Source organism: Panulirus ornatus, chromosome 2 (genome assembly GCF_036320965.1).
Source record: "Panulirus ornatus isolate Po-2019 chromosome 2, ASM3632096v1, whole genome shotgun sequence".
In the NCBI taxonomy this organism is placed as follows: Eukaryota; Metazoa; Arthropoda; class Malacostraca; order Decapoda; family Palinuridae; genus Panulirus; species Panulirus ornatus.
The window spans coordinates 66149074-66175107 of record NC_092225.1 but is presented as its reverse complement, the minus strand read 5'-3'; the positions used below and the strand labels follow the sequence as shown (position 1 = coordinate 66175107).

Below are 26034 nucleotides of genomic sequence, written 5' to 3'. Positions count from 1 at the left end.
TGTGCATAATTCATACTGTCTGCCTTTATTTATTCCCAACGCCACCTCGCCACACATGGAATAACAACTCCCTCCCCCCTCATGTGCGCGAGGTAGCGCTAGGAAAAGATAACAAAGGCCACATTCGTTCACACTCAGTCTCTAGCTGTCATGTAATAATGCACCGAAATCACAGCTCCCTTTCCACAACCAGGCCCCACAGAACTTTCCATGGTTTACCCCAGACGCTTCACATGCCCTGGTTCAATCCATTGACAGCACGTCGACCCCGGTATACCACATCGTTCCAATTCACTCTATTCCTTGCACGCCTTTCACCCTCCTGCATGTTCAGGCCCCGATCACTCAAAATCTTTCTCACTCCATCTTTCCACCTCCAATTTGGTCTCCCACTTCTCCTCGTTCCCTCCACCTCTGACACATATATCCTCTTGGTTAATCTTTCCTCACTCATTCTCTCCATGTTACCAAACCATTTCAAAACACCCTCTTCTGCTCTCTCAACCACACTCTTTTTATTTCCACACATCTCTCTTACCCTTACATTACTTACTCGATCAAACCACCTCACACCACATATTGTCCTCACACATCTCATTTCCAGCACATCCACCCATCCACCCTCCTGCGCACAACTCTATCCATAGCCCACGCCTCGCAACCATACAACATTGTTGGAACCACTATTCCTTCAAACATACCCATTTTTGCTTTCCGAGATAATGTTCTCGACTTCCACACATTCTTCAAGGCTCCCAGTATTTTCGCCACCTCCCCCACCCTATGATTCACTTCCGCTTCCTTGTTTCCATCCGCTGCCAGATCCACTCCCAGATATCTAAAACACTTTAATTCCTCCAGTTTTTCTTCATTCAAACTTACCTCCCAATTGACTTGACCCTCAACCCTACTGTACCTAATAACCTTGCTCTTATTCACATTTACTCTTAACTTTCTTCTTTCACACACTTTACCAAACTCAGTCACCAGCTTCTGCAGTTTCTCACATGAATCAGCCACCAGCGCTGTATCATCAGCGAACAACAACTGACTCACTTCCCAAGCTCTCTCATCCACAACAGACTGCATATTTGCCCCTCTTTCCAAAACTCTTGCATTCACCTCCCTAACAACCCCATCCATAAACAACTTAAACAAACATGGAGACATCACACACCCCTGCCGCAAACCTACATTCACTGAGAACCAATCACCTTCCTCTCTTCCTACACGTAGACATGCCTTACATCCTCGATAAAAACTTTTCCCTGCTTCTAACAACTTGCCTCCCACACCATATATTCTTAATACCTTCCACAGAGCACCTCTATCAACTCTATCATATGCCTTCTCCAGATCCATAAATGCCACATACAAATCCATTTGCTTTTCTAAGTATTTCTCACATACATTCTTCAAAGCAAACACCTGATCCACACATCCTCTACCACTTCTGAAACCACACTGCTCTTCCCCAATCTGATGCTCTGTACATGCCCTCACCCTCTCAATCAATACCCTCCCATATAATTTACCAGGAATACTCAACAAACTTATACCTCTGTAATTTGAGCACTCACTCTTATCCCCTTTGCCTTTGTACAATGGCACTATGCAAGCATTCCGCCAATCCTTAGGCACCTCACCATGAATCATACATACATTAAATAACCTTACCAACCAGTCAACAATACAGTCACCCCCTTTTTTAATAAATTCCACCGCTATACCATCCAAACCTGCTGCCTTGCCGGCTTTCATCTTCCGCAAAGCTCTTACTACCTCTTCTCTGTTTACCAAATCATTTTCCCTAACTCTCTCACTTTGCACACCACCTCGACCAAAACACCCTATATCTGCAACTCTATCATCAAACACATTCAACAAACCTTCAAAGTACTCACTCCCCATCTCCTCACATCACCACTACTTGTTATCACCTTCCCATTAGCCCCCTTCAGTGAAGTTCCCATTTGCTCCCTTGTCTTACGCACTTTATTTACCTCCTTCCAAAACATCTTTTTATTCTCCCTAAAAGTTAATGATATATATATATATATATATATATATATATATATATATATATATATATACATACGAACAAAGTGCATAGGAACGCGCTCCTATATATTACATACAAACTTCCAACAGCCAGAATCGAACCCGGGACCCTTGTGCAACAGGCGGGAATGCTACCGCTAAGCCCATAGCCTAGCGGTAGCATTCCCGCCTGTTGCACAGGGGTCCCACGTTCGATCCTGGCTGTTGGAGGTTTGTATGTTGTATATACATATATATATATATATATATATATATATATATATATATATATATATATATATATATATATATATATATATATATGCTTGTAATCCGCAGGAAAATGAAACACTATAAGTCCCCAAGTGCACTTTCGTTTGATTATCACATCATCGGCGAGGTACAAGAAAGATATAGAACAGTCGGTTGATATGCAGGGAAGAGACGTAGCTAGGCCGCAATTGGTAAACAAGCGTTGCACGAATGGTGGTGTTCGGTTTGGTGCATTAGAGTGTGGCAAAATGAGTGTCATAAATATTCATTATGTGGACAAGAAAGGGAACTGTTTACATATTTTTTCTCTAACAATGTTATCTAATTTGTATAGACCTTCCCTAATATTAAGGTTACAATTCTTTGTGTATTTAGTAATATGTTTCAATATTTCTCGCGGTAAAGGAGTTAGGGTTGATAACTTTACATAGAATTCTTTTAAACAAAATTACTATGGGATATCATATCTTCTAATGCAAATTGGTTTAGGTGTATAGATGATGTTCTTTGTGTTTGGCCAACAAATGAAAATTTACAAACATTTCTCACTTTCTTAACAATTTAGTACCTTCCATCAAATTAACTGTATAAGTTGAAAATAATGGTGTGTTACCATTTTTAGATTGTGTGATCCATAGGGATAGGAATATGTTTAAGTTCAGCATTTACAAAAAATATATGTATGCTGATATATCCATTATTACTCAGCTCAAAATAAGAGAGTTAGATTATCATAATTTTAGTCTGTGTTCCGTAGGGCATTACGTATTTGCAGTCCAGAGTTTATTGATGATGAGTCTGAGAAGATATATAATATGGGATCCAAGTTAAAGTATCCTAGATCTTTCATTGATAAATCCCTTAAGGTGTTAGAGAAATCATGTCATAGAGTTAAACCTAAACCTCCTCGTGACACCAAGAATCTTTTAGTTTTCCCTTTTAGTGATAATTTTACATTGCCTTCAGCAACAACAATACTATGAAGAATATCTTAATCAGTAACTCACCAGAAAGTTCTGCAAGCTGCGTGTATAGAGCACCATATAAAAATTGTGATATGTTTTATGTTTAGCAGACTTTCAAGGATCATTATGTTAGACTTCAGCAACATAAATATTGTACAAGTGCAGGACAAAATTCAAATGCACTGTTAAATCATGTTTATAATTATGATGGTTGTACTGAATGGAGTACTGCCAACTCATTTATCAACTCTAACTCCAGTACCACGAGAAATATCCTTTGATCTTATGTTATTAAATACACAAAGAATTGTAATATTAATATTACCGAAGGTCTATACAATCTAGTAGCTTATTGTAGACAAAATTTGTCAACAGTTCCCTTTCTTGTTCGCGTAATAAAATTCTACGACACACATATTGCCAGACTCGAACGCACCAACCCGAACACCACCATTCGGGCAACGCTTGTTTACTGATGTCGTCTTAGCTATGTCTCTTCCATGTACACCAACTGACAGTTCTATACCTTTCTTGTATCTCCTCTGATGATGTGATAATTACACGAAAGTGCACTTGGGAACTTATCGCGTTTCATTAACCTGTGGATTACAAGCATATACTAGATCACGCGCACTTCTGTGATCTTTTATAATATATATATATATATGTATATATATATATATATATATATATATATATATATATATATATATATATATATATATATATATATATATATATATAATGGGATGGCCTTGATTAGGGCCTCATTGCTGTGCCGTCTCAGCTAACATAGAAAAATTATACATTTACAATCTTATGTCTAAATGCATCCTTGCCCAATGGTTACATATATATGCTATGTAGAAAAACAGAGAGAGAGAGAGAGAGAGAGAGAGAGAGAGAGAGAGAGAGAGAGAGAGAGAGAGAGAGAGAGAGAGAAAAGTGAGAGTTGAAAAGCCAGATGATTATCTCATACAGCAAGTGTCCCAGGTGATGAAACCAGCATAATAGAATTTCATTCATTTTTGTTGTACAACCAAAGTTGATGATCATTACTGAAGAAGGTAGCCTTCGCCAGGGTTACCAAGGATCTTCTTACAGTACAGTTTGTTTCATGGTAAACATGATTACCTCAGATATATATGCCTCATTTACAAGTACCTGAAGATCTCTTTCTAGGACTCACAGCGTTAGCCACTCGGGGTGATGTCACTGGGCAGAACCAGGACATGTGAAGCGTCCGGGGTAAACCATGGAAAGGTCTGCGGGGCCTGGATGTGGCTAGGGAGATGTGGGTTCGATGCATGACACATGACAGCGAGAGAATGGATGTGGGAGGATATGGCCTTTTTTTGGTCCTTTCCTGGCGCTACCCTTCTAACTCTGGAAACGGCGATCAATTATGTTTTATATGTAAACTCACTCCAAAGACATCCCAGAGAGTCATCCCAGAGACCAATCCCAAACACATCCCGGAGAGTCACTCCAAAGACCAGTCACAGATATATCTCAAAGAGTCATCCCAGACACCAGTCCCAGACACATCCCAGATACTCGTCCTTCAAACTCATCCAAACACTCATTTCAGAGATATCCCAGACACATCCCAGACACATCCCAGACACATCCCAGAGACTTATCCTAGAGACACAAATCTTATGTAGTGATTCTCCTCCTAAACCTTCAACTTCCCTCCACCTGCCTCACCTTCCCCTCCACCTGCCTCAACCTCCCCTCCACCTGCCTGAACTTCCCCTCCACCTGCCTCAACCTCCCCTCCACCTGCCTGAACTTCCCCTCCACCTGCCTCAACCTCCCCTCCACCTGCCTGAACTTCCCCTCCACCTGCCTCAACCTCCACCTGCCTCAACCTCCCCCTCCACCAGCCTCAACCTCCCTCCACCTGCGTCAACTTCCCTGCACCTGCCTCAACCTCCTCCACCCGCCTCAACCTCCCCGTCCACCAGCCTCAACCTACCCCTCCACCAGCCTCAACCTCCCTCCACCTGCCTCAACCTCCGCCTCCACCTGCCTCAACCTCCCTCCACCTGCCTCAACCTCCCTCCACCTGCCTCAAATCTCCACTAACACAGGGATCATCTCTCTCATTTAATACAGATCTCTCTCTCTCTCTCTCTCTCTCTCTCTCTCTCTCTCTCTCTCTCTCTCTCTCTCTCTCTCTCTCTCTCTCTCTAAACATGTGAACTTCACTCTCTACTGAACCGACAGTGTTACCAGCTCTAGACAACCGTTACTACTTTCACTTTACTTGCAGGGTTGCCAGTGTGAGTGGTTGCCTACCCCCTCCCCCCTATTCGCCGGCAGAATAACCAGTTTAGGCAACCTACATTCACTCTCTTTGACCCTTGTGCTACCAGCGCGCGCGCGCGCACACACACACACACACACACACACACACACACACACACACACACAGCGTTAACAGGCCAGGTTAAATGTTGTATTTTCATGAATATTTCTTTATGGCTCATACAGTTAGCAGTGTCGCCATCACGATATAACCACATGTCCTTCTTTTTACCCCATTAGTGTTGGCAGTACTGCTTCACAAACAACCGTTCCTCGTTTTCTATGTTCGTAGTGCCACTACTGAGGGAAAAAATTTGCGTCCATCATTAATTTTCTTCGTTCACATGTTACCATTGTGGGAAAATATGTCCATTAATCATTTTTTCCTCTTGTACTGTGTTACTATTACGGGCACACAGAACCCACACCACTTGTTTTCTTTAACCAGGGGTAACTATCGCAGAACCAAACCCATCCACCATCCGCTACCTCAACACTCTAGCCATATGGCACTATAGTGTCAGAACAATGGACATACCAGCACCATCATATGACACTATAGTGTCAGACCAATGGACATACCAGCACCATCATATCACACTATAGTGTCAGAACAATGGACATACCAGCACCATCATATGACACTATAGTGTCAGACCAATGGACATACCAGCACCATCATATGACACTATAGTGTCAGAACAATGGACATACCAGCACCATCATATCACACTATAGTGTCAGAACAATGGACATACCAGCACCATCATATCACACTATAGTGTCAGAACAATGGACATACCAGCACCATCATATTACACTATAGTGTCAGAACCATGGACATACCAGCACCATCATATGACACTATAGTGTCAGAACCATGGACATACCAGCACCATCATATCACACTATAGTGTCAGAACAATGGACATACCAGCACCATCATATCACACTATAGTGTCAGAACCATGGACATACCAGCACCATCATATCACACTATAGTGTCAGAACAATGGACATACCAGCCCATCATATGACACTATAGTGTCAGAACAGTGGACATACCAGCCCATCATATGACACTATAGTGTCAGAACAGTCCTTACTGTATGTGACCCTTACAGTGTTGCCACAGTCATCAGATGAACCTCGCTCTCATTTACTAGCAGTGTTACCAAGCGGGAGGTAACACTAGGAGGGAGGACTCCACTTACATTCCCAGTACACAGTACTACCAGGCAGGGTACTCCAGTTATCCTAGTACCACCCCAGTCCACAATAATGTCAGGCTTAGGTCAGTTCCGCCCCAGCACACAGTACTGCTAGGTAGGGGGTACCACCTACCTCAGTCCTACCCCAGTACACAGTATTACAGGGGGTACCACCTACCTCAGTCCTACCCCAGTACACAGTATTACCATGCAGGGGTACCACCTACCTCAGTCCTACCCCAGTACACTGTATTACCATGCATGGGGCACCACCTACCTCAGTCCTACCCCAGTACACAGTATTACCATGCAGGGGGTACCACCTACCTCAGTCCTACCCCAGTACACAGTATTACAGGGGGCACCACCTACCTCAGTCCTACCCCAGCACACAGTATTACCATGCAGGGGGCACCACCTACCTCAGTCCTACCCCAGTACACAGTATTACCATGCAGGGGGCACCACCTACCTCAGTCCTACCCCAGTACACAGTATTACCATGCAGGGGGCACCACCTACCTCAGTCCTACCCCCAGTACACAGTAATTACCATGCAGGGGGCACCACCTACCTCAGTCCTACCCCAGTACACAGTATTACCATGCAGGGGGCACCACCTACCTCAGTCCTACCCCAGTACACAGTATTACAGGGGGCACCACCTACATCAGTCCTACCCCAGCACACAGTATTACCATGCAGGGGCACCACCTACCTCAGTCCTACCCCAGTACACAGTATTACCATGCAGGGGGCACCACCTACCTCAGTCCTACCCCAGTACACAGTATTACCATGCAGGGGGCACCACCTACCTCAGTCCTACCCCAGTACACAGTATTACAGGGGGCACCACCTACATCAGTCCTACCCCAGCACACAGTATTACCATGCAGGGGGCACCACCTACCTCAGTCCTACCCCAGTACACAGTATTACCATGCAGGGGGCACCACCTACCTCAGTCCTACCTCGGATTTCTCCGTAACTTTTCTCCTCCCTCCAGTCATCCCCGTTTTCTTTGACCGACACCAAACACCGTCATTTTCTTTTCTCACCAAGATGCCTCTCACTCGCCCAGATGCCTCTTACCCCCACCCAGATGCCTCTCCCAAATGCCTCTCACTTACCCAGATGCCTCTCATCCTGATGCACCTCACTCAGATGCCTCTCACCCAGATGCCTACCACCCTCACCCAGATGCCTATCATCCTCACCCAAATGCCTCTCACCCTCACCCAGGTCTCTTAGTGACCCAAATGCCTCTCACCCTCACCCAGATGTCTCTCACTCACCCAGATGCCTCTCATCCCCGCGCAGGTACCTCTCACTCTCATCTTGACCTCGGAGGACTACCCCACCCAAGTCTGGCGCTCACATTAGCGAGTGGCCAACATTCCTGGCTCACACCTTGTGTTGAGCACCCAAGTCGGCCCTGAGCCTAGCCAGACGGTAACTCTGCAGCGCTCATGATCCACAGCGCTCGTGATCTGTAGCGCTCGTGAGACTTGTGTTTGAGATGGAAAGACGGAACTTGACTACTAATGACTGCTGGAGACAGAGATACACGGGAAGAGACACAGATAAGGAGAGGTAGAGCTATATGAATATATAGGAACATAGACAGAGAACAGGAAGGTAGATAAAGATGTCAAGCCAAACAAAAATATAACAGAGTGGATTAAAGAAGCATAGAAGAATAAAAAGAATAGTGAGTAGCAAGAGAGATGTATGAAAAGATAGAGAGAAAGATAGACTGAAGATAGAGTGAAATACAGCTAGGCTGAAAAATGGAGAGAGAGAGAGAGAGAGAGAGAGAGAGAGAGAGAGAGAGAGAGAGAGATGAAAATATACACATACACATAGATACACAAGGCACACAGACCTAAGGTTCATTCGAGGTTGCCAGACCTTAACGCTAAAAAAAAGTCCCCCAGGGTTGTGAGCAGTAGAAGAAAAGGCTATCAAAGCAAGGGATCTCTCCCCACCCTCCAGCACACACAGGACGGAAAATAGAAAAAAATAAAATACCTTGCAGGATAAATAAACCCGAAGAAAAATCTTATAGGAAAGTCGTAAGGTAGAATAAACATAAATACATGCATCCCATCGCCGACGACATGCATCCCATCACCGACGACATGCATCCCATCACCGACGACATGCATCCCTTCACTTTATGTTAAAAAGGCATTTGTAAGGATAAACTTGACCCCCAGCCTCTTGACTTACCATGTCTGTATTATTACAGATGTTGAAGAATGAGACAGTAGTTCTCAATTACTCCCTCAGTGCAGTTGACATGTTGGTATGATACTGCAACATGGCCAGGAAGAGACCAGTAGTTCAGAAGGTAGCATGATACACTACTGCGTTATGACGACTGATTAAATGAATTATTCAGTACTGGAGAGTGACAAGTGATGATCAGGCCTAATTTTAGATATAGTAAGAGTGTTCCTCTGAACAACATTTTCTGGGAGCCTATTTCATGCATCAACAATGTTGCTGGTAGAAAAAAAATACTTCGTACAGTCCAAATTAACTTGGTGACCATTAAGTTTTAATCCATTTTCTCTCGTCGGTAGTGTTGGTGCTACTGTAAAGAAATGTTCAATATCGATTGTTCTTAAATCCTTTAGATATTTTGAAACATTCTATTAATTTGCCACGGAGGCGCCTCTTGCTTAGAGAGAACACGCGTAATTCTCGCAGTCTCTCTTTGTATGGTTAGTTACGCAAGGAAGCAATCAATTTAGTTGCTCTTCGCTGAACTGCTTCCAATTTACAAACGTTCTTACTTAAGTGCGAGCCCAAAACTGCACTGCATATTTGAGCTAGTGTCTCACTTGACTTAAGTGACAATATCACATCCTTGCTTTTGTAAAGTTAATGTTTATAAATCCTAACATCCTATTTGCCTTCTTAGCAACTTTATTACATTGATGAGAAAATATGACGTTATTGGAGACAGTGGCATCTAGATCTCTCACACTAGGGGTGTCCTTCATCTTGTGGACCATCAATTCACAATAAAAAAAATTTTGTTTAGTTTCCTACCTGTAACAGCTGACATTTATTGACGTTTAATGGCAATTGCTATTTACTAGATCATTCAGAGATTTCATCTCGATCCTCTCGTAATTTTAGCCCATCCTCTTCAGTTAATGTAACACTACCGATCTTTGCGTCATCTGCAGATTTGGACACTAGGTTACTTAACCTTACGTCAATATCGTTAATATAAATGATGAAAAATAACGGGTGACCACGGTGATAATCTTCCATTCATGTCGACTCTGCTTGCTTTTGATCCCCCGGGGCCTGACTGTATGTATAACTCGAACGGGAGGGTCTGGGCGGGAGGATCTGGACATTATTGATCAGATTGTATTGTTCTAGATTGGCTACGATCTGGTCTCGAAGTTTTGACTGCAGCGGTTTACATATAATTGATGTGAGGCTAACAGCACGATCATTACCAGGCAAGTCACGGCTTCCCTTTGGTGTATAGGAGTGAGGTGTGCCAGTCTCCAGTACTGTGGGAGTATTCCATCCTGGAGCGATTTGTTGAAAACAAAGTTAGGGTAGGTTAGGTTAGGCTAGGTTAGGTTAGGTTAGGTTAGGTTAGGTCCGGGAATTTCGTGCTAGACGTTTTTAATTGCTCGTGGATGGAAACGATCAGGACCTGGGATTGTATTAGTCTTCAACATATTCATCTGTGTCTGTACTTTATACCTGTGACGGTAAATCCTTGTATGGTGTATGTGTTATTCATCATTATCGTTGTTTTCTAATGTAAGAACAGAACTAAAAAAACGTGTTCATGGTTGTTACTATACTTGTATCATACACAATGGGTTCCCCATCCTCGTTTACTGAGGGTCGTATCCACCCCTTATATGTTTCTTATTATTGATATAGCTATAAAATCTTTCAGGATCTTACAATACTCAGACTAAATAGAAAAAAAAATACATAAAGAGACAGAAAATGAAGTAAATGGGAAAAAAAAAAAACTGGTGGCTGTGTGAAGGTTTAAGTATACTCTTGTATAATGTATGAAGGCCACTATTAACACATCGTTAATGTGTTGGTGCGCCTTGTTCCCTTGCCATAATAAGACAGTTCAGTGTTGTGTTTGTGTGTGTGTGTGTGTGTGTGTGTGTGTGTGTTGTTGTTGTTGTATGTATGTGTTGCGTCACTGTGTGTACGTGGTGTGTGGCTGGCTGGTGGTGATGTTATGGTTGGCTGTACTGTGACCTTGATGCTCCTTCCCTCCTGGCTTCCTCCATCATCATGTCTGCACCAGTCGTCGGCAGCATGACCAGGAAGGTGTGCAAGGTCTGCCAGGGAGAGAGAGAGAGAGAGAGAGAGAGAGAGAGAGAGAGAGAGAGAGAGAGAGAGAGAGAGAGAGAGTGAGAGTGAAGCATTTTTTTTCCACCGTGTTACATGGTATTTCATCATGTGCAGCCAGCCATTGGCCCATTCACTGCTAATTCGCAGTTGTTTCAGAGCTTCACGTGTGGACCACTGGTGGTCATGATGTACACATTGGTGCTGGTCCGGACCACTGGTGGTCATGATGTACACAGTGGTGCTGGTCTGGACCACTGGTGGTCATGATGTACACAGTGGTGCTGGTCCGGACCACTGGTGGTCATGATGTACACAGTGGTGCTGGTCCGGACCACTGGTGGTCATGATGTACACAGTGGTGTTGGTCCGGACCACTGGTGGTCATGATGTACACAGTGATGCTGGTCTGGACCACTGGTGGTCATGATGTACACAGTGGTGTTGGTCTGGACCTCTGGCTTAGGTTGGGAGGACAAGTGTACCGCTTCTGCCACTGATCCATCTCCCTTCCTTCCCTCCCCCAGGCCAGCGACGCCCTGCAGTGATATGGGTCACCAAGACTGGATGGTAAGTACCCGTAGGAAGCACTGGTCATGCACAGCCATAGTGACAACTTATCATGAATTATAACGTATACTTCCAACTCTTGCCATGTCAACCTTCACACCGAATATGTAGAAGATGTCGTTCCGGTACAAGTTTGGTGTAACTTGTGAACGTTCAAGAGCGATGGCCATTAATGTATTTCGTAGTGCCCGCTCGATTTTATCAGCCTACCTTCCTCTCAGGCATCTCTGTGGTAGCCTTCCTCCTATGAATCTCTGTGGTAGCCTTCCTCCTAGGGACCTCTGTGGTAGCCTTCCTCCTATGAATCTCTGTGGTAGCCTTCCTCCTAGGAATCTCTGTGGTAGCCTTCCTCCTAGGGACCTCTGTGGTAGCCTTCCTCCTAGGAATCTCTGTGGTAGCCTTCCTCCTAGGGACCTCTGAAGTAGCCTTCCTCCTAGGGATCTCTGTGGTAGCCTTCCTCCTAGGGACCTCTGTGGTAGCCTTCCTCCTAGGAATCTCTGTGGTAGCCTTCCTCATATGAATCTCTGTGGTAGCCTTCCTCCTAGGGACCTCTGTGGTAGCCTTCCTCCTAGGAATCTCTGTGGTAGCCTTCCTCATATGAATCTCTGTGGTAGCCTTCCTCCTAGGGACCTCTGAAGTAGCCTTCCTCCTAGGGATCTCTGTGGTAGCCTTCCTCCTAGGGACCTCTGTGGTAGCCTTCCTCCTAGGGACCTCTGTGGTAGCCTTCCTCCGAGGGACCTCTGTGGTAGCCTTCCTCCTAGGGACCTCTGTGGTAGCCTAGTTAGCTGGTCAATAGTGGGTGAACTGCCTTGTACTGTTAGTAGTGGGCACAGTGCCTGGTTGCATTATCTTGTACTATCATCATTATGGTCTGCTCGTCCTTGTACTCTCATCCCTGGGTGCACGTCAACAGGTCATGGTCTGCCAGGTGTGACCGGCCGGCTTGTGAAGGCCGACCCGAGGCGGTTGTGGTCTGGGCTTAAGCTGCGAGCTCTCAGCTTCATCCAGCGTTATGATATAGTAGGAGGGGAGGCCATGATGCCTGGGGCTTCTACATGTGTCCGGAAGACATTCAACTTTTCCTCATGGTTGACATCATATCCTCATGGTTGACATCATATCTTCATGGTTGACATCATATCCTCATGGTTGACATCATATCCTCATGGTTGACATCATATCTTCATGGTTGACATCATATCCTCATGGTTGACATCATATCTTCATGGTTGACATCATATCCTCATGGTTGACATCATATCCTCATGGTTGACATCATATCTTCATGGGTGACATCATATCTTCATGGCTGACATCATATCCTCATGGTTGACATCATATCCTCATGGTTGACATCATATCCTCATGGTTGACATCATATCCTCATGGTTAACATCATATCCTCATGGTTGACATCATATCCTCATGGTTGACATCATATCCTCATGGTTAACATCATATCCTCATGGTTGACATCATATCCTCATGGTTAACATCATATCCTCATGGTTGACATGATATCCTCATGGTTGACATCATATCCTCATGGTTAACATCATATCCTCATGGTTGACATCATATCCTCATGGTTAACATCATATCCTCATGGTTGACATCATATCCTCATGGTTGACATCATATCCTCATGGTTAACATCATATCCTCATGGTTGACATCATATCCTCATGGTTAACATCATATCCTCATGGTTAACATCATATCCTCATGGTTGACATCATATCCTCATGGTTAACATCATATCCTCATGGTTGACTTCATATCCTCTTAATCACATTGTCTGCTCATATCTCCCCGTGTTCACACATTTGACAGTCAACATCTCGTTGTAGGTTCATAATGTTCTATGTTTATCTGGATCTTACCTCACTACCACCTTTCCCAACTTAACATATTGACCAAATGTCCCCATGCACATATTACCCTGTTCCTGTGCGTCACATATCACCGTCATTGTGACCTGGTCAACCACCTCTCTAGTGAGGCACGTCTCTAACCTGTGTGCCGGGTCACCGCTGGTCAGGTGGTCAGTACGTGGAGTGGGACGGGATGGGGCGCCTCCGGTCTGGCCATGTAGCCTGATAGTTCACCAGGAGCAGGAGGTAAGGCAGGTGATGCCTCCTGCATCTGGTATGCACTCCCCTCCTGCTGGCATATTTAAGGGAGACTCTTCCTTTACCTCTCTCTAAGGAGGCTTGGGTCACCAGTGGCGAGCCAGAGGGCTCCTTCCTGGGATATATATATCCTGTTCTTGATGTGTGTGTAAACAATATGCCTAAAGGACGGATCTCATATGTGGCCGGTACCGAGGTCATGAGGGAAGAAGGAAGCAAGGTGGATGACATGAATTTCCAACAGGAAGCTCCAGAATCGGTTTTATACGAGGGTGATGAATTTCAACCCGAATAAAGACGCAAATGCAGAGTAATGGAAACAGGAGACGGTGAAAGAGACTCTCCATCTGACTGCAGTGTGGAAAGGTATGAGCTAAATATACCTGTATTTGAGAGGGACTTGTGATCGACAGATTGCTTGACTTAACAAATCGCTAGATAACCACATCAAGTATAAAATTCCCTCTCCGTACAGTACATGAGATGGGGCCCCCATGAGTGTAGAACTCCCTCCCCGTGCATTTCAAGAGATGGAGCCCCCACGAGTGTAGAACTGCCTCCCCGTACAGTACATGAGATGGGGCTTCCACAAGAGTAGAACTCCCTCCCCGTACAGTACAAGAGATGGGGCCCCCACAAGAGTAGAACTCCCTCCCCGTACAGTACAAGAGATGGGGCCCCCACAAGTGTAGAGCACCCCCCTCCACCCGCCTCGTACAGTACAAGAGATGGGGCCGCATGATTGTAGAACTCCCCCCTTCCCCCCTCCCGTACAGTACAAGAGATGGGGCCCCCCACGAGTGTACAACTCCCTCCCTTTACATTATGATCAGGTAATTACACTTACATCACGCGTTCCGTGTCTGATATTATAGCATTTATGAGTAAAGGGGTTGCTGATGTCGTGGGTGGATGACGTAACTTGTGAAATCTGTTGTAATAAAGTATTGCGAACACCAAGAACCTAAGCTGGAGAGAGAGAGAAGAGAGAGAGAGAGAGAGAGAGAGAGAGAGAGAGAGAGAGAGAGAGAGAGAGAGAGAGAGAGAGGATGTGCTACTCTTCATATAAACCTGGAAACGCAAGAAGATCTGTCATCATAGCCGGGTAGGGGTGTGGGAGTACGGAGAATGGAGAGGGGGGGGGAAACCGTACATGTGAGGCATTGTTGTTGGTTGTGAGCAATTACACACGTAATCACAAGGTGATTAGAGTTGGGCATTGTGTATGACCATTTTCTAGAGAGAGAGAGAGAGAGAGTGGGACACCGGAGTGGCAGCATTAATGACTGGTACAGGTGAGAGCTGGACCCAAGGCCCAGATCTCTGCTCTCGCGTCGTCTGAGACAAGCTGATCTTGTGAGAAACATTATCATTGTTGAAGGAAGACGTGATGAGGGAACCCGTGGCTCCACGTGATGAGGGAACCACTGAACCCGTGGCTCCACGTGATGAGAGAACCATTGAACCCGTGGCTCCGCGTGATGAGGGAACCACTGAACCGTGGCTCCACGTGATGAGGGAACCACTGAACCCATGGCTCCACGTGATGAGGGAACCACAATGAACCCGTGGCTACACGTGATGAGAGAACCATTGAACCCGTGGCTCCACGTGATGAGGGAACCACTGAACTCGTGGCTCCACGTGTTGAGGAAACCATTGAACCCGTGGCTCCACGTGATGAGGGAACCACTGAACCCGTGGCTCCACGTGATGAGGAACCACTGAACCCGTGGCTCTACGTGACGAGGGAACCACTGAACCCGTGTCTCCACGTGATGAAGGAACCATTGAACCCGTGGCTCCACGTGATGAGGGAACCATTGAACCCGTGGCTCCACGTGATGAGGGAGCCACTGAACCCGTGGCTCACCCGTGGCTCCACGTGCTGAGGGAACCACTGAACCCGTGGCTCCATGTGACGAGGGAACCATTGAACCCGTGGCTCCACGTGATGAGGGAACCATTGAACCCGTGGCTCCACGTGATGAGGGAACCACTGAACCCGTGGCTCCACGTGCTTAGGGAACCACTGAACCCGTGGCTCCACGTGATGAGGGAACCACTGAACTCGTGGCTCCACGTGATGAGGGAACCACTGAACCCGTGGCTCCATGTGATGAGGGAACCACTGAACCCATGGCTCCACGTGATGAGGGAACCATTGAACCCGTGGCTCCACGTGATGAGGGAACCACTGAACCCGTGGCTCCACGTGATGAGGGAACCACTGAACCCGTGGCTCCACGTGATGAGGGAACCACTGAACCCGTGGCTCCACGTGATGAGGGAACCACTGAACCCGGTGGCTCCACGTGATGAGGGAACCACTGAACCCGTGGCTCCATAAGAAATATATCAAGGACGTTTACTTTATTTCAGTAGGTTTACGTAAGACATGGCCTTAGATCTTGTATTAGGTCTACGTAAGACATGTATTTGTAATGGGCCTATTGAGATCTGATACTCCATTTTATGAGGTTCAGACAAAGTTTGTTGAACAGTCAGGATCTGTACTTGATAATCCTTAAGTTCCTGTGTTGTCCTATACTCACACAGCTCTCATGTATTTCAAACACATACACACACACACACACACACACACACACAACGGCAGCAGTGCGGTGTCCTGCCAAGCCTGCCCTATCCATCACACATGACTCAGCCCACCTCACCTGTGTGCCACAATCCTGTACCACATGTACTAGATCATCTCCAATATATCTGCCTAATGTACAACAGTGTTAGTCTTCTATATCCTGGCACAGGCCCTTATCTATAGTCTGGCACGGGCCCTTATCTATAGTTCGGCATGGGTCCTTATCAATAGTTCGGCATGGGTCCTTATTTATGTAGTACATTGTCTCATTCTAGGTGCTATACGCAGGTTTCTCTCGGTCTGTTGTAGGTTTCCTATAGATTCGACAGTTACAGTTTGCTATCGGGACGACCTGAAGGCCTGAGCCACACTCTACCTTAACGATGGTCATCAATAATTGCGAGTTAGACGCAAACTGTCGAGTTCGCCTTGCTATCAGCTGACCATGAATGGGTAACTAGAGAAAACGCGGTGGAGGAGGGATGACTTAACCAGGTGATTCGGAGTAACAAGTGGTGGACTGGTCAGCAGAGATAGTCGTCTGCAAACGATCAGACAAGGACATATGATTGGCTTGATGACGGGGAATTGTCATGAATTATTATGGTCAGCTGAAACTGACACAGATTTGAGTCCAATAATGTCAAACTTAATGAATTATTCATTTGTCTCAAAAAGACTTTTGTGATAACGATACGTTATCTCTTACCGGCGTAATGTGAAGATTACGCCGGTTTTCACAAGCTCAAATACGCAACCCACAATAGCACACAACATTGTGTACATCTTCCTATGTTTTTGTTCATAAAATATAAGTCACCCAGTAAGATATTCATAAAAAAATGTAATTCTAAGGTTTCTGTTTGGAGTTTCACAACGCTCATTTGGCTCTTACGACAGAAAGTCTTGCCTCAGAGGAAACGGGAAACATTCTGACCTCGACACAACACTTGAAGCTAGACCGATCGAAACTTCATCAATCCAGGCAAAACGCCTGTGAGGCAGACTGAGCAGCAGAGGCTAGCAGAACCTGAGGCAGCAGACACGCGGAGGAGGTCAGCAGACACTGGACCATGGGTGTGTGTGTGTGTGTGTGTGTCTGTGTGTGTGTGTGTGTGTGTGTGTGTGTGTGTGTGTGTGTGTGTGTGTGTGTGTCTGTGTGTTGGAGTTGTGTCTCAACAAATAGTAGGCTGCAGGAATCAGCAGGAATAGAACCATAGGGCGTCAGCAGACACTAGGTCACAGAGGTCAGCAGATCATGAGTCAGCAGAGACTGGGATGCGGGGACTCACTATCCTCAACATTAAAAGATAAACATTAAGGTCAACAACATTTTGTTTACGTCCATTGACCAGGAACAAAAATGATTCTAGCGATTGTTGGAAAGTATGAACTACAGTCACCAGTACAGAGACTGTATGTAAAGATGAACCATCATCATCAGTACAGAGTCTGTATTCAGAGTATAAACTTTGATAACAGATATACAGACTGTATGTAATGTATGAACTATACTTATGGATATAGATACTGTGTATGCATAAGCTCATGAGGAAATTGATACACTATAAGTTCCCGAGTGCACTTTCGTGCTATGATCACATCGTCAGGGGAGTTACAAGAATGAGATAGAAGACGTAGAACAGTCAGTTGATGTACAAGGAATAGACGTAGCTAAAACGTCATTCGTAAATCAGCGTTACCAGATGGAGGTGTTCGGGTCTGGCATCAAGCTTGTCATGGAATCTTTATTGATATATGGACAGGAAAGGGAACTGTTTACAAATTTTACCTTCGACAAAGCTATCCAGTTTGTATAGACCTTCACTAATACTAATGTTACAATTCTTTGTGCATTTGATAATAGAAGATTTAATGATATTTCTTGTGGTGAAGGAGTTACAGTTAATAACTGAATTAGCGTTACTCCAGTCAATACAATGGTTATGATATTAAACATCATTAAACAAAGCATTTGATTTTGGTCCTGGTCATACACTTATTTCTTTGCTTAAGTCTGACCTAAAGATCCCTACCAGTTTGCCCAACATAAAACATATTACGACTTTTACAAGGGATTCTGCTGAGTTTTTAACGATAATATTGTATAAAGCATTGTTATTGCTGAAGGTTACATAAAGCATTGTTATTACTGAAGGTTACATAAAGCATTGTTATTGCTGAAGATTACATAAAGCATTGTTATTGCTGAAGGTTACATAAAGCATTGTTATTGCTGAAGGTTACATTTACATTAAAGGATTTAAGCAAGCTGAGAAGTAATGTAAAATTATCACTGAAAGGGAGAACTAAAAGATTCTTCGTATCAAGGAGAGTTTAGGTTTAACTCTAACAGTGAAGGCAAAATTTGTAAACAGTTCCCTTTCCTGTCCACATAATAAAAATTCTATGACAAGCATGATGCCAGACCCGAACACCACTAACCCGAACACCACCACCCAGTGACCCGAACACCACTAACCCGAACACCACCACCCAGTGACCGAACACCACTAACCCGAACACCACCACCCAGTGACCCGAACACCACTAACCCGAACACCACCACCCAGTGACCCGAACACCACTAACCCGAACACCACCATCCATTGACCCGAACACCACTAACCCGAACACCACTAACCCGAACACCACCAAACGGTAAAGTTTGTTTAACGAATGACGTTTAGCTACGTCTCTTCCTTGTATCTCAACTGATTGATTTACGTCTTCTGTCTCATTCTTGTAATGTGATCATTACATGAAAGTGCATTTAGGAATTCATCGATGGTGCTTCCTTTTCCTCGTGGTTTTATACATACCGTTTACTAGATCACGCGCTCCACTGTGACCTCTTGCAATATAGGTACTGTATGCAGACAATGAACTATAATCACCGTGGCAGAGACAGTATGTAAAGTAGGAACCATATTCACAGGTACAGAGACTTTATATGAAGTATATTCACGAACACAGTTCAATAGACCGGGTGTAATCTGTTCATAACCCAGGTTTATATCTGTTATGAAATTCACAGTTCTGGTATTTCCGTAATAATATTACGAAATAAGAATTTCCAAAAAGTTATCTTCCGATAAATACTTTGATATTTCGAAACATATTTTTTGAAAACTAAGAAATATATTTGAATAGATATTTTCTAATCACTTTTCTAATAATATTTCTGATAGACCTACCAAATTGTGAATGATAGACTGTAACCAATCAAGCTGTGGGGGATGAGCTCCCCATATATATATATATATATATATATATATATATATATATATATACGAATAAAGTGTATATGAACGCGCACCTTCATAGAACATACAAAGCTCCATCAGCCAGGATCGAACATGGGACCCCTTGTGCAAGAGGCAGGCATGCTAACCGCTAGGCTAAGGGACTGTATAATAGGAAACAACTATTCGAAATACTAAGTACTCGAATACCCTTCGTCTCACTATGGTGAGATAATATATATATATATGTATATATAAATATTATCCCTGGGGATAGGGGAGAAAGAAGACTTCCCACGTATTCCCTGCGTGTCGTAGAAGGCGACTAAAAGGGGAGGGAGCGGGGTGGCTGGAAATCCTCCCCTCTCTCTTCTTTTTTTTTTTTTTCCAAAGGAAGGGACAGAGAAGGGGGCCGGGTGAGGATATTCCCTCAGAGGCCCAGTCCTCTGTTCTTAACGCTACCTCGCTGAGGCGGGAAAGGGCGAATAATATGAAAGAAAAAAAAGAAAAAAAAAATATATATATATATATATATATATATATATATATATATATATATATATATATATATATATATATATATATATATATATTGGAAAGGATCACAATTTTGCGCGTGATCAAGTATATTCCTAAGAGTCCACGGGGGAAATGAAACACGATAAGTTCCCAAGTGCACAAGAGAGAAATATAACAGTCAGTTGATATACAACGAAGAGACGCCATCTGGTAAACATGCGATTGTCCAAGACAGACAAGGAGCGTATCATAAGCTTATTATTTTACTAATTTTATCAGCAATAAAGTAATCCAATTTGTATAGACCATCACTAATATTAAGATTATAATTCTCTGTGTATTCAATAATAGAAGATTCAATGCTATTTCTCGTGGTAATAGAGTTAGAGTTAATATCTGAGATGACGTTACTCCAGTCAATACAATGATCATAGGTTTTGACGTGATTAAACAAGGCATTTGATTCTTGTCCCGCTCTTATACTAAATCTATGTTGCTTAAGTCTAACAGAAAGATCCTTACCAGTCTGCCCAACATAAAACTTATCTCAATTTCTGCATGACACTCTATAGATGCAACCAGCTGACCCCTGACAGTGAGAGGGGCTCCTGACCCCTGACAGTGAGAGGGGCTCCTGACCCCTGACAGTGAGAGGGACTCCTGACCCCTGACAGTGAGAGGGGCTCCTGACCCCTGACAGTGAGAGGGCTCCTGACCCCTGACAGTGAGAGGGACTCCTGACCCCTGACAGTGAGAGGGACTCCTGACCCCTGACAGTGAGAGGGGCTCCTGACCCCTGACAGTGAGAGGGCTCCTGACCCCCTGACAGTGAGAGGGGCTCCTGACCCCTGACAGTGAGAGGAGCTCCTGACCCCTGACAGTGAGAGGGGCTCCTGACCCTTGACAGTGAGAGGGGCTCCTGACCCCTGACAGTGAAAGGGACTCCTGACCCCTGACAGTGAGAGGGACTCCTGACCCCTGACAGTGAGAGGGACTCCTGACCCCTGACAGTGAGAGGGGCTCCTGACCCCCTGACAGTGAGAGGGGCTCCTGACCCCTGACAGTGAGAGGGGCTCCTGACCCCTGACAGTGAGAGGGCTCCTGACCCCTGACAGTGAAAGGGACTCCTGACCCCTGACAGTGAGAGGGGCTCCTGACCCCTGACAGTGAGAGGGACTCCTGACCCCTGACAGTGATAGGGACCCCTGACAGTGAGAGGGACTCCTGACCCCTGACAGTGAGAGGGACTCCTGACCCCTGACAGTGAGAGGGGCTCCTGACCCCTGACAGTGATAGGGACCCCTGACAGTGAGAGGGACTCCTGACCCCTGACAGTGAGAGGGACTCCTGACCCCTGACAGTGAGAGGGACTCCTGACCCCTGACAGTGAGAGGGGCTCCTGACCCCTGACAGTGAGAGGGGCTCCTGACCCCTGACAGTGAGAGGGGCTCCTGACCCCTGACATCTTATACTTTCACTGTATGCTGGCAGTGGTGGGGGTTGCCAGCAACAGTTATTTCCCTCTCACTGTAACCCTTGCCCTCTGCTGATCACCGGCTCCCCGCGCTGCCGGCTCAGGCGAACTATCGGATCCGGATAATGCCGGATGCGCGATCTACCGAGTCCGGTTACCTGAGACAGACAACAACAATCTTCAAGCGTCCCTTATTTCATTTAATGATACAAATAATGAAATATTAGTAACACATGGCAACAATGATGACCTGAATTCTTCCTGTCGCTTACTTCAGTGGTGTAATGGTGGTCTGGGCATGGTCGTGCAGGTATGGTAGTGGGGGTGTGGGTATGGTAGTGGAGGTGTGGGTATGGTAATGGGGGTGTGGGTATGGTAGTGGGGGTGTGGGTATGGTAGTGGAGGTGTGGGTATGGTAATGGGGGTGTGGGTATGGTAGTGGGGTGTGGGTATGGTAATGGGGGTGTGGGTGTGGTAGTGGGGGTGTGGGTATGGTAGTGGAGGTGTGGGTATGGTAATGGGGGTGTGGGTATGGTAGTGGGGGTGTGGGTATGGTAATGGGGGTGTGGGTGTGGTAGTGGGGGTGTGGGTATGGTAGTGGGGGTGTGGGTATGGTAGTGGGGGTGTGGGTATGGTAGTGGAGGTGTGGGTGTGGTAGTGGGGGTGTCTGTATGGTAGTGGGGGTGTGGGTATGGTAGTGGGGGTGTGGGTGTGGTAGTGGGGGTGTGGGTATGGTAAATGGGGGTGTGGGTGTGGTAGTGGGGGTGTGGGTATGGTAGTGGGGGTGTTGGTGTGGTAGTGGGGGTGTGGGTATGGTAGTGGGGGTGTGGGTATGGTAGTGGAGGTGTGGGTATGGTAGTGGGGGTGTGGGTGTGGTAGTGGGGGTGTGGGTATGGTAGTGGGGGTGTTGGTGTGGTAGTGGGGGTGTGGGTATGGTAGTGGGGGTATGGGTATGGTAGTGGGGGTGTGGGTATGGTAGTGGAGGTGTGGGTATGGTAGTGGGGGTGTGGGTATGGTAGTGGAGGTGTGGGTGTGGTAGTGGGGATGTGGGTATGGTAGTGGGGGTGTGGGTGTGGTAGTGGGGGTGTGGGTGTGGTAGTGGGGGTGTGGGTATGGTAGTGGGGGTGTGGGTATGGTAGTGGAGGTGTGGGTATGGTAGTGGGGGTGTGGGTATGGTAGTGGGGGTGTGGGTGTGGTAGTGGGGGTGTGGGTGTGGTAGTGGGGGTGTGGGTGTGGTAGTGGGGGTGTGGGTATGGTAGTGGGGGTGTGGGTATGGTAGTGGGGGTGTGGGTGTGGTAGTGGAGGTGTGGGTGTGGTAGTGGGGGTGTGGGTATGGTAGTGGGGGTGTGGGTATGGTAGTGGGGGTGTGGGTATGGTAGTGGGGGTGTGGGTATGGTAGTGGGGGTGTGGGTATGGTAGTGGGGGTGTGGGTATGGTAGTGGGGGTGTGGGTATGGTAGTGGGGGTGTGGGTGTGGCAATATTCTTTATTTAGTTTTCGATGAAGTCGCTCACGTCTGAGGAAACTGGTTGATGTCTTTCACAAGGTGATGAACATCATGGGTGGTGGAAGTAAGGAAGTTGATGTTGTCTGTTTCCAGAAATCATTTCATAATATTTCATCATCAAAGGTTAGATGTAAGTCACGTGGTCTGGATGGGGTTGTGCAGAGACGTGATTTCTGGTCAAGTGTGTGAATGGTTACATTCAACAAGCGGTGTGTCACAAGAATTACTTATGGCTCTCGTTCTCTTCCTCATATATATCATTCATGATTTTAATAAACAGCTTTGCAAAGTTCGCTGATCACACAAAGCTGATGATATATATATATATATATATATATATATATATATATATATATATATATATATATATATATATATTATATATATATATATATATATATATATATATATATATATATATATATATATATATATATCTTTCTTTCAAACTATTCGCCATTTCCCGCATTAGCGAGGTAGCGTTAAGAACAGAGGACTGGGCCTTTGAGGGAATACCCTCACCTGGCCCAATTCTCTGTTCCTTCTTTTGGAAAAAAAAAAAAAAAAAAAAAAAAAAAAAACCGAGAGGGGAGGATTTCAAGCCCCCCGCTCCCTCCCCTTTTAGTCGCCTTCTACGACACGCAGGGAATACGTGGGAAGTATTCTTAATCCCCTATCCCCAGGGATAATATATATATATATATATATATATATATATATATATATATATATATATATATATATATATATATATATATATATATATATGCACCTTTCTCTTGACCTCCTGCCTCTTTCTTTTATACATCTCCCACTCATTTGCATTTTTTCCCTGCAAAAATCGTCCAAATGCCTCTCTCTTCTCTTTCACTAATAATCTTACTTCTTCATCCCACCACTCACTACCCTTTCTAATCAACCCACCTCCCAAGTATCTTTTGCGCAAGCCATCACTGCTTCCCTAAATACATCCCATTCCTCCCCCACTCCCTTATGTCCTTAGTTCTCACCTTTTTCCATTCTGTACTCAGTCTCTCCTGATACTTCCTCACACAAGTCTCCTTCCCAAGCTCACTTACTCTCACCACTCTCTTCACCCAAACATTCTCTCTTCTTTTCTGAAAACCCCTACAAATCTTCACCTTCGTCTCCACAAGATAATGATCAGACATCCCTCCAGTTGCACCTCTCAACACATTAACATTCAAAAGTCTCTCTTTCGCACGCCTATCGATTAACACGTAATCCAATACCGCTCTCTGGCCATCTCTCCTAATTACTTACGTATACTTATGTATATCTCGCTTTTTAAACCAGGTATTCCCAATCACCATTCCTTTTTCAGCACATAAATCTAAAAGCTTCACCATTTCCATTTACAACACTGAACACCCCATGTATACCAATTATTCCCTCAACTGCCACATTACTCACCTTTGCATTCAAATCACCCATCACTATAACCCGGTGTTGTGCATCAAAACCACTAACACACTCATTCAGCTGATCCCAAAACACTTGCCTCTCATGATCTTTCTTCTTATGCCCAGGTGCATATGCACCAATAATCACCCATCTCTCTCCATCAACTTTCAGTTTTACCCATATCAATCTAGAATTTACTTTCTTACACTCTATCACATACACCCACAACTCCTGTGTCAGGAGTAGTGCTACTCCTCCCTAGCTCTTGTCCTCTCACTAACCCCTGACTTAACTCCCAAGACATTCCCAAACCACTCTTCCCCTTTACCCTTAAGCTTCGTTTTACTCAGAGCCAAAACAGCCAGGTTCCTTTCCTCAAACATACTACCCATCTCTCCTTTTTTCTCATCTTGGTTACATCCACACACATTTAGACACCCCAATCTGAGCCTTCGAGGAGGATGAGCACTCCCCGCGTTACTCCTTCTTCTGTTTCCCCTTTTAGAAAGTTAAAATACAAGGAGGGGAGGGTTTCTGGCCGCCCACTCCCGTCCCCTTTAGTCGCCTTCTACGACACGTAAGGAATGCATGGGAAGTATTCTTTCTCCCCTATCCCCTATATATATATATATATATATATATATATATATATATATATATATATATATATATATATATACTGATGAACTCCATCACTACAGCTTCGAACTTAAATGGACAAACCGTTGGTCCGGCTTCATAGGTGGCAAATAAATTTTGAAACCGATAGATTCAAAGGTTTACGGATTGACGACAAATACGAAAACTTATATTACTGTATGAATTCTGCTGAACCGCAAAATCTAAATGAGTAAAAAGAGTTGGTGATGTGAAACCAAGTAAGCAGTGAACAGAAGCTGTGAAAGGAACAAAGAAAAATTCTTAGATAGATAGGTAGGGCCTGCGACTTTATATGTACGGAAATCATTTTTACTCTTTACAGTTCACTGTTTCGTCCCACCTTGAATAATGTCTCCAGTTCGGTCATCCAACCTTGAAAAAATACAGAATGGAGAGGGTGCAGCGTGGAGATACCGAGATAATTCCTGTGCTAAGAAACAAATGCTACGAACGCCGACTAAAGGACTTGAATCTATTCAACTTGACAAAGAGAAGGTTAAGATGTGATCTAATACAAGTATTCGGATGTAACAAAGGACATGATAACCTTGATCTAAAACTTACTCAAAACTTGATTCTTCAGATGTCACTCGTTGTAAAGGATACAAACTCGTATGCAAAAGCAGTACATCGAATCAGGCAAAATACTTCTTAACAAGATCATTATGGAATCATTTACCAGCTAGGATGGTCGAAAGCAGCACTGCACATACATTTAAGAATACACATGATATAGTTCGCCG

General features: G+C 44.9%; 2 protein-coding genes across 4 annotated transcripts in view; one reads left to right on the top strand and one right to left on the bottom strand.

Annotated features, from left to right (window-relative positions):
- The window catches only part of LOC139756866 (solute carrier family 35 member G1), a 268287-nt gene that overhangs the window by 128360 nt on the left and 113893 nt on the right, over positions 1-26034 (top strand). Inside the window, exon 2 of one of the 2 annotated variants that reach the window (XM_071676718.1) lies at positions 11689-11731. The exons of the other annotated variant lie outside the window; for it this stretch is intronic. The gene's annotated coding sequence lies outside the window, so the exon portion shown is untranslated. The remainder of the gene's footprint in view (positions 1-11688; positions 11732-26034) is intronic. 2 annotated transcript variants of the gene reach the window in all.
- The window catches only part of LOC139756855 (carbohydrate sulfotransferase 6-like), a 229767-nt gene that overhangs the window by 144625 nt on the left and 59108 nt on the right, over positions 1-26034 (bottom strand). The window lies entirely within an intron of this gene.